The sequence below is a fragment of the Vespa velutina genome, chromosome 1 (genome assembly GCF_912470025.1).
Source record: "Vespa velutina chromosome 1, iVesVel2.1, whole genome shotgun sequence".
In the NCBI taxonomy this organism is placed as follows: Eukaryota; Metazoa; Arthropoda; class Insecta; order Hymenoptera; family Vespidae; genus Vespa; species Vespa velutina.
In genome coordinates, this window is record NC_062188.1 from 15,529,253 (window position 1) to 15,546,395 (window position 17,143).

A 17,143-nucleotide genomic window follows, 5' to 3' on the forward strand; every position below is an offset into this window, starting at 1 on the left:
CTCTAAAGCGAACTTAGCTTGCTTATGTTGGTAGATGTGTGTAAATAAAACAGTATAATAAGGATATTTGTCTTATAATATTATTTAAGTGTTGTGTGTATTAAAAAAAAAAAAAAAAAAAAAAAAAAAAAAAAAACAGAAGATGAAGAAAAGCAATAAGAAAAGAAAAAAACAAAAAGAAATAAAGAAATGACCAATTCGACTGACAAATGATAACACGATCCACTTCGTTATTTTTTTACCCTAAGCTAACGTTCGTTAAGCAGCTAAACGAAGTTAACGCACGACGATTTTCCAAGCAGTGGTTCTCCATCCGTTCATTCTCTCTTTTTTCAGTCGAGAGGTCGACGGGTGACGAGTCGGAGGATTTTAGAGGCATCAGGCGTTCTCTCACGAGGCCTGTGTTTACGAGGGGTAGTCGCAACGCAAACGCCACCATCGAGCCGGTGGCCACGACTGGAACCTTCAGCGTCGATCGAATTCCTAATTCGGCGGTAGGGGAGGGCAAGGGACGTAGAACGTTCGGGGTTGCACTTCGGAAGCGCACCCTTCGCGACATCTAAGCCATCGTGAGGCTTCAACGACATAGTTCCTCCCGAAACTCTTTTTACCGCATGAACTTCTTTTAAAGAACATTACTTCCTTCCTTCTTCGTCCTCTTTTATTATTCTGTTTTTTTTTTCTTCTTCCTCTTCTTCTTTTTCTTTTTCTACTAAAATTTTAACGGATTCCCACTTGACGTTTATTAACAATTGCCTTTTTCGTTATACAAGATGGACACAAAAGTTCCCAGACTTGAGACTTTAAAATCTGAAAAGAATATTAATCTAAAAAGTCTCGAAAAAGAATAATTGATGTTTTAAAAATCACTTGGAAACTTTTATCCTATTCTGTACTAGGTGGTTTATTGGTCCATAAGAGTAGAAATCGTTCGAGCCGTGAAGATTCTTGCTTTACAACATAGGATATAACATTTAATTGCGAAAAAAAGAAGAAAAGAAAGAAGAAGAAGAAAAAGAAGTTAGAAATATATATTTGTCAAACGACAAAACCTTGCCGAGCGTGAAACGTTCTCTGGTCGTATTGCTAGAGAATCTGAGAGTTGAGAAAAGAGAAGAGAGAAAGAGATAGAGAAAACGAAGGCAAATTGGTAGAGTTAATGAAAAGGGGACACGGTAGTTCGTGGCAGAGTGAATCAAGCTTTGGGATTGCGTTTCCATTTGTTTATTTTCTCTGCTCATCTCCCTCTTTCATTTCTCGATTCTAGTTTTCTCTACCAATAAGTGAGATAAAGAGAGAAAGAGAGAGAGAGAGAGAGAGAGAGAAAGAGAGATAAAGAAAAAGAAGAGGATCGTATATGCCAGTAGAACAGGTCGCTGCTCTGCCAGACGAACCTGGACTGTGTCCACACCGTTCCGTAACGATCATAAAAAGCGTATCGTGTTTGCTTGGCAACTCGTACGAACGTGAGAAAAAGCCTCAAATTCCCGGTTCATTGCCACTCGGGAGCGATCGACGCTAGTGCCAAGTTTCAAATGTCCCGTGCACATAACCGGTCCATGTCATTGGAAGTACATACATACCGATTTCTTGCGAACACGGTGCGAGAAATAATGAAAAATAAAATAACCATATAAAGAAAAGTGAAAAAAAAAAGATAGAAATAAATTCCTGAATCTTTTTCAGAGAAACATGAATATACGAATAACGAGTGAGGTTTAAATAAAAATTCAATTTCATATATCGTACATTTTATCCGCTTAAAATAGCGAATTAGTAATGCACATTCAGCAATGAAATAGTTATAATCCGTATATTATATGTTAAAAAATATTTTTCTCGATCCAATTATTAAAAATATTTGTTCGTCACGATAAAATCACGATATTGTTTTCATTTAAATATATATACGTATGTATGTAGATATCATAATCAACTCGAAAATATTTTATCGAATTATTTTGAAAATTGTATATCTCGTAGTATCGGCTTATAATGGTTCGTAAGATGCAGCTCGCGTGTTTCTCGTACATTCTATTTTGATATAGGAACCGCCATACCCTCTTACGTTCAAGGGTCAGAACAGCTTTATCGTAACGGTGAAATCAAGATGGGTTGTAGTTAGCGTGTACGGTAAATTCGTAAAAGAAGATGAAGAGAAACGAAAAAGATAAAGAAGGAAAAAAATAAAAAAATTAAAACAATGAAAAAAAAAAGTAGAAAACAGAAAGAGAAGATGGAGGTAGAGAAAGCGAGAGAGAGAGAGAGAGAGAGAGAGAGAGAGAGAGAGAGAGAAAGATAAAGCGTAGAACGGGGAACGAAAAGGACACTCGAATCCAGGCAGCAAAGCCGTTGGATGGGAGTCATTGGCGCTTTGCTTGGCCGGAGGGGTTGGACTATCCGAGGTCTCTTTACGGGGACGCGGAAGTGCAAGCTCAGGCTTAAGTAAAACAACGAGAAGTAAGGTCTAGGGCAAGTTGATACGTACGCTCAAACCATACACCTCAGCCGAGCTTGAAACTCTCTTAGCCCTTTTACCTTCGACTCGTGAGAACCACACTTGAGAGCGATGCAGCAACCCTATGGAAGTTGTTAATCGAGAATCGCCAAACCCTCGCATAAGATTTTATCTATCGTCCATCGTTTTAAATAATTTTCGAAGCGGAAAAAACTTCGTTGTTAAGAAAACTAAATAAATTCTATCGTTCTCGTTAATCGTCAATAATTATTTAAAATATGTTTTATTTCTTTGTATTAATAAAACAATCGATTGGAATATAAGTTTAAAAAGAACTAATGGATAACAGTGATATTAAAAATTGTATTGTATGTTAAATGGAAAAAAAAAAAAAAAAAAGAAGAAAATAAGAAACAATCGTTCCCGTATTATTATCAATTGATATAAAGAGAATTTCTACGGAGTAATTTTATCTATACTTGTTCTAAAATTTCTACCTCGGTTAGTTTAGGATAATGAGGATTATTTCAGTTCGTTAAGTTTATAGTTAATCCTCTTGGATTTCTCTTCAAGTCTCATTGCTTTTAGCATAGAAAATCCTTGATAGCATCGTGATATTTTTAAAATCAAATGCCGCCATCGGTTACGTAACGTGCCAGTTTTAACATCTAAAGAAATTAAATAAAGCTTTGGGAAAAGCATAGCGATCGATAGATTTCCTTCGATCGTAGGAGATAGCTCGAGCAAAGCTATTCTATTATATCGACGGACGTTTTTGTTTGTTCCAATAGAATCTCCCATCGCATCGAGTATTCTATGCATATGAAACGCGTCGATCCAACAAAATGCAAACTAACTTCACGATCGTTTGGTGACATTAAGTATGCCCTTTCACAGACGATATTTCTAGGTTGATATGTTATAGAAATATAGCGATAGGAATTACGTAAAGGTCGATAGTTCAAAAACTATTCACTTTGAAATGACACATCTTGTGCAGCCGACTGAGATCTTGATAAATCCAATCTTTTGGCGAATCCAAGTTCGTAAGAGATTCGAAGGATATTAAACCGTTATAGTCGTGGATATTAATTCAAGACCTTATCGAGGTCGAGTTCTGGCATTGGCTGTTCTCGTAAAGAAATATCTTTGAAGATCCTCATAGGAAGAAACTCAAGAAAATCCCGGTGTAACTAAGAGAAATCCTTTGGCAAGATATAACTATTCTCGGATGCGGAAAACTCGTTAGGATGGGAAACATGTTCGCATTTCGCAGGCTTAACAGAGCGAACTTACAGTCGAAAATTCAACGACCACGTTGCAAAAACAATTTCTCGAGCGAATTGACATGAACGGTAACAGGTATTCGTCCTGTATGGAAAAACTGCAAAGTGGTTTCTCTAAGCACAAAAGGAACTGGTGATATTGAATTTCTAGAAATTCGATTGGATAAATGGATTTCGGCAAACCTTTTCCGAAAGAGCACCATTTTAATTTTTATCATTTACCTTTCTGTGCGGCCATTTGAGTAAACGCATATTGCTTGTCGTTCACAATCGTGTAAATAGAATGATCTTGGTGTCGGTTTGATTTCATTTTTATCCAGTAAGACGATAACAACCGATGGTTTAGAAAACAAACGGCAAAAGTTCGCCTGATAATCGAAATTCCATCGTATCGATGATCTTCGATATAGCGATGAAACGATTCATGGAGAAAATAAAAGACAATCGAAAATGTTCGAAATTTTCAAGAATGTTTTTCACCGTGACTTTTGACATTAATCACAATGTTTTCAATTTCATTTAAAGCGTGCGATAACAAAAGGACAAAGTTCTCAATCGCCCTCCTTTTTCAAAGGGCCATAGTCAAAGATGATGATTTACGATTTAAAAGCACCCGCGAAGAAGTCATAGAAGTAGAAATTTAGAAGGAAGTTCGTTCGAAACGATCGTAAAGAATGTTAGAGAAAACGTACGATTTTCCTAATGTGAATTGGTTGAGGCGTGCTATAGTTAAAGAAGAGGAAGTAAAAGAAAAAGAAGAAGAAGAAGACGAAGAAGAAGAAAAAGAAAGAAATGGTGTTGATCCTTTTGCTTTCCTTGATGTCCTTAGTCGTTCCACCTTTAGCTTGTTCCTCAAGTTTGAGCTTCTTCTATGCCATGACTATTAAAGACGATTCATCAAAAAGCCATTTTCTAATAAATTTCACGTAGGATAAATGAGAGAGACCCGATCCTACGTTCTTCGTTCTTCTTTCCTCTTTGAAACGTAGGTTCGTACCTGAATTATTTTTTGATCAAATGCGCATAAACACTTTGTACAAAAGAAGAAAGATACATAGTCAATCCTCGACACGTAAAAAGTAAAAAAGAAATTTCACATAATCATAGTTTACCGAGTTTGAAATAACGTTAACAAAGATTTCTTTAAGAAATTGAAATGTTAAAATCATACTCTTGAATTTGCAATAGAAATCAGAGAACATTTAATATAACGGAGTGAAACGAAAGACTAAAAATTTCCATTCCTTCGAATACAACGAATATGTATTTTAATGTGAAAAATTAAAAGCAAAGCGTAAATTGTCTCTCGATTCTTTTTCGTTACTCTTTATTCTACTCCTTATATCGCGCTAACGTTATAAACCGAGATAGTTTCTCTTCGTTAAATGCTAGCAAAACTTTACCAACGATAAACGAGCTTCTCATAATCCTCGAAAGCTCGAACGATTTTGATCGCTTGGTTTGGACGCTCGGTTAGAAGCGAAGGAACGATTTGATTGCTTTCGACAAAGATGTCTGTCTTAAACTAAAGTAACTCGTTTGAATTGTGTAATCCGTTCGACCTATCGGAAGACGTTTTCGCCAAGTAAAATGGTCGACCGCGAGCGAGAGCCATCGTATTCGAACATCGGCTATATTCTTATTCGAAGAACGTTTACAGGTAGAATATTCTAACGCTGGGAAGCGAGTTATCGTGAAATCAATACGCACCGTTGAGCACATTCTCCCTCAATGAGCACGCGCGCGCTCGATAGAAAGAGAGAGAGAGAGAGAGAGAGAGACAGATAGAAAGAGAGAGAAAGAGAGAGAAAGAGAGAGAGAGAAAGAGAGAGAGAGAGAAAGAGAGAGAGAGAGAGATAGAAGGAAAGAGAGAAAGATATATATATATATATAGAGAGAGAGAGTGAGAGAGAGAGAGAGAGAAAAAGATAGAACGAGAGAGGGTGGCAAAAGGGGAGAAAGACAGCCTACTTGAGACTGTGTTTCTCCTTCCGTGCACGCGCAGCCACGCATAAACGCACATGAATGGGTCCTCAAGGAGAAGCGCCCGTTCACATGTACCCGAGCGAAAGGTCTATCGCTCTAGAAAAAAATCCACCAATATAACTCGCACACCCAAGGAGACCTCCTCCCCACTTCATTCTCCTCTGCTTCCCCTTTTTTATGCGTGCATTCTACGACAATCTCGTTCTTTCTTTCCTCTCTCTCTCTCTCTCTCTCTCTCTCTCTCTCTCTCTCTCTCTCTTTCTCTCTCTCTTTTTCTCTCTCTATCTCTATCTCTCTCACACATACGCGCATGTACCTGCTTCTCACCCTCATTTCTTTCTCTCTCTCTCTCTCTCTCTCTCTCTCTCCCTCTCTCTCTTTTCTATGTTTCTTCTTTTTCCATCGTCTTTCTCTTTGTTCATTCCCTCCGGGGACTTACTAAATATGCACCCGTCTGCCAACCTCGTAAACTTGTCCGCCCTCTCGCGCGGTCAACCTTCTTTCCCTCCCGGCACAAATCGCCACCGGTTGGTTTCTCTCTGGCCCTTCTAGAAGAACGAGAGATAGAGAGAGAGAGAGAGAGAGAGAGAGAGAGAGAGAATATGTGTGTGTGTATGTGTCTGTATAAATGTCTGTAGGAAAGGGTATAGTAACTGCGCTATGTTGCTTGTACTTTTCCTGCTCGATAACGTTTAGGACGCATGAGAATGATAAAAGGAGAACGAAGAAGAACAACGAGGAAAAGATAAAGAAGAAAAAATATAGAGGATGAAACGTAAGTCGCACTTTCTTGTTATACGTTTCCCCGAAGGGATTTTGTCCCTAAAAAAATATGCCGACGCGCGAAAGTACCTTATATAATTTTGAGTTAATAATCTCTGGTACGCGCTGAGACGTAATAACGTTTTATATATACCAAGAAATATCGAAAAATTTTACGATAGATATTATTATACGCTAACCCGTTATATCCATACGTTATTATATCCTAAGATATAAAATGTATCGAAGAATTTGCTATTTATTTTTTAACGAAAATTTTTCCCCGGTTTAATATAATCTTTTACATCGATCTGATAAAAATGATATGATTGACTTTAGTTATGTTGGAACGGTGTTGAAGTTTATTTTATCGTTTAATCTACGATACCTTTTGATATTTTTCATTGGTTTACGTGAAACGTGGAAATAAAATGAGCTTGTAGATTCGAAAACTCTCGGAAATAAATTGCAACGACAGCTGTCAGTAGCTGAGACTCGTATCGATCAGACGTATCGATAAGTGGTAAAGTCGGCTATTGGTCGGACTATCCAAGAGACTAAAGGAATAAAGGAAATTTCATCGATTTAAAGATATGATGAATCTCAAGATGTATTTATTTCTATACGTAATAGAGTTCGTGTACAGTTAAAGTATATACGTCTCTCATACAGTTATCACATAAACGATTTTATATAATCAACACGTCCAAATTGCATATCGTCATAATATTTATTTTACTAATGTACGTTCGAAAGGAAATAGTTCGTAATATGCGAGCTTTCACATACCAATATTCTCAGTATAAATTCATATACGAACTCATGAAAACTATATGCTTGTTTTCAACCCTCTGTCTGACTATCCTTTTAATTGTATCTTCATTTAATAGTTCTCGCTACATATGATAACGGTTACGATAAAAGAGAAACCCTTTTTCTCTTCTCGTACATCTGAATCTTTTACAAAGTCTGTCTTTTCTTTTTTTTCTTTTCTTTTTTTTTTTTTTTTTTTTTTATCTTTTTTACTTTCTCTTGAACCAAATACTTTTTAAATATATTTCTACGTATGTACGTATAAATTCTTGCAAAAAAGGAAATGACATACTAAAATTTGTAAGCATTAAACGAAACGTTTGTACTTTTTCAACCAAGCTTTTCCCTTCGATGAATGAACGTACGCGAAAACTAGATAAAAATGGAAGTAACGGAGAAAGGGAAATAAGATAGGGTGTGTTTTGGATAGGAGAAGGGGAGGAAGAAAGAAAAATAAAAGAAAAATCTTTCGAAAAATATAATAGCCAGGAACTCGCAAACATCGAGATACGCGAATTCTATCGAATTTTCTTTATGTTGGACACACACACTCGCCCGCAGAGTATCTCCAACTTTCCTCCCGTGAATCCCGGTTTTAAGCGTTTCCTTTTTTTTCCTCCTCTTTTCCCCCATTTTTTCTTTTCTTCTTTTTTTTTTCTTTTTTTTTTTTTACAACGAGAGGCAAAGTTCGATGAAATTAGAAATTCAACGGGGAGGAGAAAATGTTAACAGTTTTTGCCGTTAAACATAAATTTACATTTTTTCGATCAATATCGCATTTTCTTTGATAGTAATAATAAAAAGTGACATAACGTAACGACGTCAAAGGTACAAAATTTCAATAGAAAACAAACTTTTGTGTTTGACCCCATTTCTTTCTCAAAAGTTCTTACTAGTAAGAACTTACTAGTAAGAACTTTTGAGAAAGAAATGGAGTTACAATTAACAAAACTATGGTAGAAAAGGATTTCTTAAGTTAGGAGGATCCCTTAGACGTAGCCATGTAAAAAATGAGAAGGAAAGAAAAGAAGGATGGAAGGGAGAAAGAATAATAAAAAGAAAGTAAAAACGAAAAAGAACCATGGAGGAGCAAGGAGATCGCTGGGAAAAAGATAAGAAAAGAAGACAGAGAGAGAGAGAGAGAAAGAGAGAAAGAGAGAGAGAGAGGGAGGGTAAAGAAGGGAGACGGAGAATACGTCGGGAAAAGGACTCAAACGACAAGACAAGTGCCATCCGACAAAGCGCCTGGAGGTAGTCGTTCTATAAAAGGAGGGGGTGCTTGCGTACGACTCATTTTCGGAAGTGGTTCATTTTTTATTATTTGCTGTGTCAGTATCTTCTCTCTCTCTCTCTCTCTCTCTCTCTCCCTATTTCTCTTTCTCTCTCAATTCTCTAGACGAGCTCTTTTTGCGTGTCGCACAATGCCAGGAGGAGATGGAAGAACGCGCAGAAGGTGGGTGGAAGAAAAAAAAGGGAAAGTGGTGTGGAACTTACCCTCACGGTTTCTCTCCTTCCTCGAAAGGAACGAAAGAGGCCTCTGGAGAAGTGCACGCGTGCTGCCGGTGCACTCTATCCGCCCTTTAACGTCAGAGTTACGTGCCGCATCAAGAGTACAGTGTACCACCGACGTTATATACTACACCGACGTTTCGTCGAACTTCTTCGAATCTTTCGTTCGATCTTTCATACTGTCGTTTTACTCCGTAAGAGAAAAAGGAAAGAACTAAAAAAAAAAAAAAAAAAAAAAAAAAAAGAAAAGAAAACGGAAAGGAAAGATAAGGAAAGGAAAAAAATTGAAAAATGTAAAACAACGAAGACGAAGAAGAAAAGGAAAAATAGAAAGACCGTAGAGATCTCTTTTTAAATTATATGAATTTTAACGGAGCAAAAATATCACGTAATTATTTGATTTAAATAAATCTCACTGTTGAATCGATAGAAGATAGAGAGAAAAAAAAAAAAAAAAAGAATTGCATTTAACGAACGTTCTCCGTTCAATCCGAAATAGTTCGTTAATTTATAATAAACTCGGAATATTACGATCGATAACGTGAATCTGTTCAATTAAAATTCAAATGGCTCTCGATGAATCGTAAGGGGAGAGGAAAGGTTATAAAAAATTGTTCCCTCGTATGAGTTTACACATTCATCGACTAAATTCGAGAAAAGAGAATGTCAATTACTACGTTGACGTTGTTAAGCGAAACCGTTCGTTTGTCTTTCGAAAAGAAATTCGAAAGAAAACTTCTCTTATAAATTTTTTTTCAACGGAATTCTTCAAAGGAAAATGAAAAACAGTGAAAACGATGTGACGATGGTACTATATATTTATATATATATATATATATATATATATATATATATATATATATATATATATATATATATATGACGATGGTTACAAAGCGTTGAACGTTCGCGAGAACGGCTCATAAGCTTAGCTTTGTTTACCGTTAATACTCTTTTGCGGATTTAATTAGTAGTTAGTTAGTGGTCCTTTATATCCGCTCAAAGGGAACTTGTGTACGGTTCGCTTTGTTAATGTGCATTGTTTAATTTATTATTAAAAGTGAATAACATTGTTTGATAAATTAATATAATAAATAATTCAGGATTTGTTCAAGAAACATTACGAAGGGAACTAACTGTTAATCCATGAATACCAAAAAGAGAGCTTGTTAATATTATTAAATTAATAATCATTCTTAGGTATAATCATTCTTAACTTCCCATCGTAAAGATTATCATCGAAAATAAGCGACAAAGGTATTTAAACTTTCTTCTCTGAATATTCTCTTAAATCTGAGTATATAATTATAATATAATTACTTAGAAATTCGAAAAACAACGGATGTTCGGGATCAAGAAACAAACATCTTTATCTTCTCTCTCTCTCTCTCTCTCTCTCTCTCTCTCTCTCTCTCTCTCTTTCTCACTCTTTCTTTTTTATCGTCGCGTGCAATCGATGTCGGTATTCCGTACTACGGAGAATTTTTCATTTTCATGGCGAGTCGAGTGATTAATTGCTATTTTAGTTCACTTAAGAAATAGTTGAGCTCACTCGAAAAGGATTCTCAAAGGAGATTAACGAGATAGGAGAGAAAGTAATCTGGCTCGAATTAATCGTTAAACGAACGTCAGGTTTCTACGTTCGGTGGATCGTTCGTTATAGGATAATGAAATGGCGTCGTCGTCGTTATATCCTTGAAAGAATATATCCGATAAAACACCTCTCTCTCTCTCTCTCTCTCTCACATCCAACGAATTCTGTTTATTTTCCATCAAACTTACGCAATACGCACTGCTAGATATTCTATTACCTTAGCTCTTTGTAGTATCTACTAAATGAAATGTCTAATTACGTATATAACATAGATCGCTAAGTAAACTTAACATGTCTCATTATAAAACGCTAGAAATAAGATATAGCTATGGTTAACTTAATTTTAAATACTCTTTTTAAATTTAAAATGCCATCATATATTTTCATACCGATCATTACGGAAAAAACTTCGACGAATTCTCACGTGTATATATCTTCATTCGATATATACAAAAAAAGATACCATCAACAAATACGTATTCTCACGAGAATTTTATTAACGCAATAACGACAGTTGCCATCGACGAATTTTACCTCAATTCTCCTACAAATTTAAAAAGGAAGAAAATGCTTTGGGGGTTGGCTGATACCCGACACGTATAAAATATTAATTTTAGGTTAACGATGCTAGCACATGGTAAACGGTGGCGACAGCGGTAGTGAGTTTCATCGCGTAATGTCGCCTAGATCGTACAGTCACGATAACAACGACATTTTATGCTAGAATTTGTGTTTATAATATGAGTAGAAGCATACTACCGAAGTGGGATTGTAATTCGGAATAATGCAAATCGCTTTGCGAGCTACGTTGTAGGTATGTACCTACAAACTCACAGTGCACGCAGGTATCTATACGTCGCTTGTCCCCTTCCTGTCGCCCCACCCCCCGCCCACTCATGTTCGTATGTGAGTATATGTAAATATGCATATGAAGCTAAATACGTATATTTCTCTTTACGTATGCGTACCAATGGCTCGAAGCATTCCGAAGTGCATGGCTCGATACTGGGAGCCGAATATAAAGCCTCTTCAACAGTTTATTGGTTTATCGGGAAATTGAAATTCCTTTCGTTCAGTGCGCACGGATTTTTGTTTACATCGATTACCTTTCTTCCTTTAGCGCGGTTAATCGTTATCATATCGCTGATATACAATCGTTTAAAACTACGTCAATCAAACTACGTTACGATGTGCAAGCACTAGAGCCAGCTATTTCATAATAATCAATGTAATTACTAAATATATAAGTATGATAATTAGCAAAAAAAAATTTCCCTAGAAAAATTGACGTACCTTATAATCTTGTAATTCAAAATTAAAAGCAAAATATCGATGACATTGAATCTATCTAACGGAGATCATCGTAGGATCGATTCATATAATTTGGAAAATTATTCCATAATACCAACGTGACGACACACGAATTCGAAGCCGATGATGGGCTCGAACGATAACGAACAAGTTCGATCAACGCCGATGCGTATCCTGCGGCTTTCTATACGTCGAACCGCGTATCTATCCTTCCCCTTTACCTCCCCTTTACCTCCCCTTTTATACTTCGGATCCAATATACGATATCTCGACCCATAAACTCTGAGCAAAGCGTACCGCGAACCGAGTCGATACAATTACGGCTAGGGTCCATCAATGATCAAAAAAAAAGAAAGTAAACGAAAAAAAAAAAAAGAGAAAAAAAACATAGGAAATGAAAAGAAAAGAAAAACTCTTTTTCTCTATCTATCTTTGCATTTGTCTTTGTCCTCCTTGTGAAACTCTTCTCTGTAAGAGAACTGGCCAATGACGATGGACGCGTATCGTTGCTACTTTTCTTTACTTTGTCGTTTCTCTCGATTCATAACTATCTACTAGACTATACTACACTTTTGTTTCCAGTTCTTTTTTGTTCTTTTAGTTCTTTTTTTTTCGATTGTTGTTTTTTTTTTTTTTTTTTCATTCACGTTTCTATATCCTTCGTATAGAAAGATCACGGGAAAGATAGTATTAGCATTCGTAGTATCGCATTTTCTTCGATTCGAGAGAACTCAATTTTATACATATTTATTGATATTGAATTTAAATAAATATAAGATATCTCATGTTTCTTCGATATAGCAAGATTATTCATTTATAAAGAGGAAAATCGAAAGGTTTTCTTTTTGATGATCTTTATTCGAATTGATTAAAAAAAATTAAAACATGTAATGCATAACTATATGTCATTATATATTTAGATACGAATATACGTACATACATGCAAGAGAATAAAAAATTTTAAAAGGAATTATGATAATTCCAAATTTGGTTGTTATAAGTTGAGAAACCGGTTACCTTCCCTTTTGCAGCTAGATATCCAACTCTCTCTTCCTCCCAATGCAAGGAGTGCAAACTGCCGTACGCGAGATAGCTACGATAAATCATTTCTCTGATAAGCAGACTAGCTCCGTACTCTGTGTCATTAGCTTAATATCCATGATCGTGTTACGTCTCAAAGGGTTATTCTAAATTACCTCAAAGATATTTGGTCCCATACGATAAAATAATAGATTAAAATTATAACCGTTGATACGACATTATATTATTTATTACGTTTTCTTATATTTTTTTGTTTTTTTTTTTTTTTTTATAGAAACATTTACTCAAGATATCACAATACGCGAATATGAATCCGAATATTTCTATCACATCTCTATCATAAATCATGTGTTCGTGATTAAAAGTCTCCATTTCGAATAAGTAATTAAGATATATAAAAATCACGATAAAATCAGATAAATCATTTCGATCGTTTCGATCGTTCTTCTAATGATTTTCATATATCATTAATTCTTTAAAACGTTTCATCGTAAACATATTTGGTTTCTCCTGGAGGCTATTTTCTGTCTTTTAAAAGTTTTTACATTGTTCGCCTTTGAAAATATCCATCCGACTAAAATAAAAAAAAAAAAAAAAAAAAAGAAAAAAAAAGAGAAAAAAAAAATTCTTAAGCAGCTGTTATTCGTTAATGTCTCGTGATAAAAGGCGGAACGTGTTCTTCGCCGTCAATGTTTTGCATCAAAAATATAACGAGAAGATACGAAACTCGTTTGGTGAGAGTGCCAAAATGGAGATGTAGCGAAGCTTGTGAAAAAAAAAAAAAAAAAAAAAAGAAGAAAAAAAACAGGAAGAAAAAAAGAAAAAAAAAGAGAAAAAAGAAAATACATCGACGGAAAAATGTAGAATTTCTTTTGGTCGCGAGCAGAACAATGCCTTTATTTCGCATACTCATTAATCTTACGCGATATGTAATATATACAACGTTGGATTTTAATTAAAAATACTTCCACTTTTAAGAGATCATTTAGATTCACAACGTGTGAAATATATTCTTTCCCATTTTAACGACGAAACAACATAATAAAATGATATTCCTTCAAACACGGTTTGAATGTTTCAACGTGAAAATAGATATAATATAGATATAATATAGAATAAATGATTCATCGGGTCTAATAATTCGAATATCGAGAAAAAGAGAGAGAGAGAAGAGAGAGAAAGAGAGACAACTCGCAAGTATCGAATAATTCGTAAAGTTCCGATAATCTTGGCAACCCGAGGCTTTCGATAAGAGTACGTTTCTATCGGAGCTTCCGAATTACTCTCTCACCCTCTCTTTCCGCCATTTTCCCGATCTCAAACCTCTCTCGATCGACAAGCTTCTTCGAGAAAAGGCGGAAAATGATGTCGCGATAAAACCATTACTTCTTCCAAACCATTCACTTTCAATTATCCTGTATAATAATCTACGGAAAGGAGTACGGACATTTTTTTCTAACTCGTAAATAATATTTTCTCATCGATCTGATTCGATTCTTAATTAAATGAAATACGTAAACTGTGCGTACGTTTAGGGGAAATGAACAACGAAAAATGTTTTATCGGGTTATTCAACGAACTGTCAATTTCGTCGCAATCTGATTTACGGCTTCGACAATGATCGAGCACGATAAAGGTCGTTGCCTTGATATTTCACGTTCATTATTTTTCTCTCATATTCTGGCTTGATCGCTGGAGTTATATACACGCTTATATACATACATATACACACGTATGCAAGCATACATGCATATACGTTTTCTCTCTCTCTCTCTCTCTCTCTCTCTCTCTCGTTGATTTAAACAGACGTCCTACGGGAGTGTAAAGAGTGACTCGAAATCGATCGATAAAAATAAAGAGCACTCGCTGGTAGAAATAGTGTATAAGTATGCGAATAGAAGTGGGAAGACGATCGAAATAAGGAAAATGGAACGATTTGGCCAAGTTCCCTACTGGCTTTCATGAATGCGAGCGATTTAAACGAGGGCGTATCATTGGCGAAAACCTCTGAAATGCTTAAATTTCATTCAATCATGTATGCATAATAGTACACCGCTACGTTAATTTTACGATATCGTAGAAGCAATCGAGAGAATTCAAAATGATCCAGCATAGTTAGTTGGATCTACTAGAGATGCTATTGTATAATAAGCGATATATAATCGAGGACAGGTAATAAAGTGTGATGTATATTCGAAAAAAAAGTAAAAAACAAAAATATACGTATTCATATATGATAATAGGATTCGAGTGAAAGGGAAGTCAAGGATGATTGTCGAAAATCAATGATTTGTTCATTATATCATAACGATAAGCTGCTGAATGCCAAAGTTAGAAATCCTTTCGGATTAAGATCGCTACATTAAGATCGTTGTTAATCTATATTATCACATATATTTTGTATAACGTTATTATAAAGTCTTCCGTTGAATTCAACAACTATTATTAATGTTGCTAGTTCGACGAATTAGTATAACCGATAATTAATTTCACGAGAGTAACGCGTATAAAATATTGTGCGATGAAAAGAAAAGAAAGTTTGGAGGGTAAAGGTCAATGGTCAACAAATATCCATTCTCCGTCGCGTAAAACTTCATTCCAAAGTTTTTCATCTCTCAAAGATATCTCCCTACTTCTTCTTTCATAATTGAATCTCCTTATTACGCGCTCGTCTTCATTGCATGGCGACGAGGACGAAGAAGCGTTTCATTCTCTATCTCTCTCACTATCTCTCTCTCTCTCTCTCTCTCTCTCTCTCTCTCTCTCTCTCTCTCTCTCTCTCTCTCTCTATCTCCTTACTCTTAACAATAGAGAGAACTTTTGTCTCTGCTACCATTTTCTAACGGCACGTCGGAATAATGTTCCTGACCCTGGGCGGAGCGGAGAAGTCTGTAATTGGACACCACTAATGCATCTCAAGCTCGTGGCCTGAACGTGAAGAGAATCGAGAGAGAGAGAGAGAAAGAGAGAGAAAGAGAGAGAAAGAAAGTGAGAAAGTGAGAGAAAAAAGGAAAAAGAAGAGAGAGAGAGAGAGAGAGAGAGAGAGAGAGAAAGAGAGAGAGAACGGATAAAGCTAGAGGGAAAAGTAAGTTGGCAATAAGGGGAAGGATGAAAGAGGATAGCTAGCTTGCGTCGTTATTTAGTTTGATCGTCTGTTCGATCCATTTCTACGCCGGCTGTATCAGCAAAGCAATCCTTTTGTTTTCCTTCTTTGTCTTACTCTCTATCTATCCATCTATCCATCTTGTTTTTTCCCTTCGTCTGCTATTATACACTTCTCGCACCGTCGACTCTTCGATCTCTTCCATATCTCTGGTACTCCCGAGCTTCAGTTTATTGATAGGATAGTACTCACTCTCTTACTCTCTTATTCTCTCTCTCTCTCTCTCTTTCTCTCTCTCTCTCTCTCTATCTCTCTATCTCTCTCTATCTTTATCTCTCTCTCTCTATCCCTGTCGTTCTCCTTTCTCATTCGATAATCCGATGGTTCTTCCAGCTCTTTTGACTTCGTCGCCCTTGCCGAGAGCTTCCTATTCCCTCTCTCTCTTTCTCTCTCTCTCTCTCTCTCTCTCTCTCTCTCTCTCTATCTCTCTCTTTTTCCCCCTGCCCCCTCTTTTTCTCTCTTTCCCACCTCCTTTACTTTTACCTTTTACTTGATTCGAAGATTCTAAGCAGGAGATAGAGTCACCATCTTTCGATTGCTTCTAGTTCTCGATACGTTACTACCTTCATTGACGACGTACGATAATCCAACCGAACTTTCATTTACTCAAAATGGCAAAGAACTTTTGACCTTTTCTCCATAGAAAAGAGAAGAAATTGAATCTATTACGTTCAGACAACGAGAATGGGAACGAAAGAGAGAGAAAGAGAGAGAGAGAGAGAGAGAGAGAGAGAGAGAGAGAGAGAGAGAGAGAGAGAGAGAGAGAGATAAAGAGATAAAGAGAGAGAGAGAGAGAGATAAAGAGATAAAGAGAGAGAGAATATAAAAACGATGAATCTGTCTCGTTTTCAACATATAACCAGACTCGTAGCTGAGTTCATTTTTTATTTTTGCTTTTTCTTCTTTATCCTTCTTTTCTTTTCTTTTTTTTTTTCTCCTTCTTTTTTCACGATCCCATTACATTATTTTCGCAACCTCAGAAACATCGATCACTGTCCACTTATAAAGAAAGCCTAGCATGTACGTAGAAACTCTATCGAGTGCTCTCCATCGTACATCCACTGGATAATGATTTCTTTTTCTTTATTAAAAAAAAAAAAAAACGAAAGAAAAATATTTTCTCTTATTGGAGAAAAAATAATTTTTTTAATATATATATATATATATATATATATATATATATATATATATTGACTGTAGCTCGTTATATTGTTAAAAAT

General features: G+C 35.9%; 1 long non-coding RNA gene across 2 annotated transcripts in view; it reads left to right on the forward strand.

Moving 5' to 3' along the window:
* LOC124953890 overlaps window positions 1–17,143 on the forward strand; it is a 100,106-nt gene that overhangs the window by 79,222 nt on the left and 3,741 nt on the right. Inside the window, exon 3 of one of the 2 annotated variants that reach the window (XR_007102361.1) lies at window positions 337–3,523. The exons of the other annotated variant lie outside the window; for it this stretch is intronic. This is a non-coding gene — a long non-coding RNA (uncharacterized LOC124953890). Of the gene's footprint in view, window positions 1–336; window positions 3,524–17,143 lie in introns of those variants that run through there. 2 annotated transcript variants of the gene reach the window in all.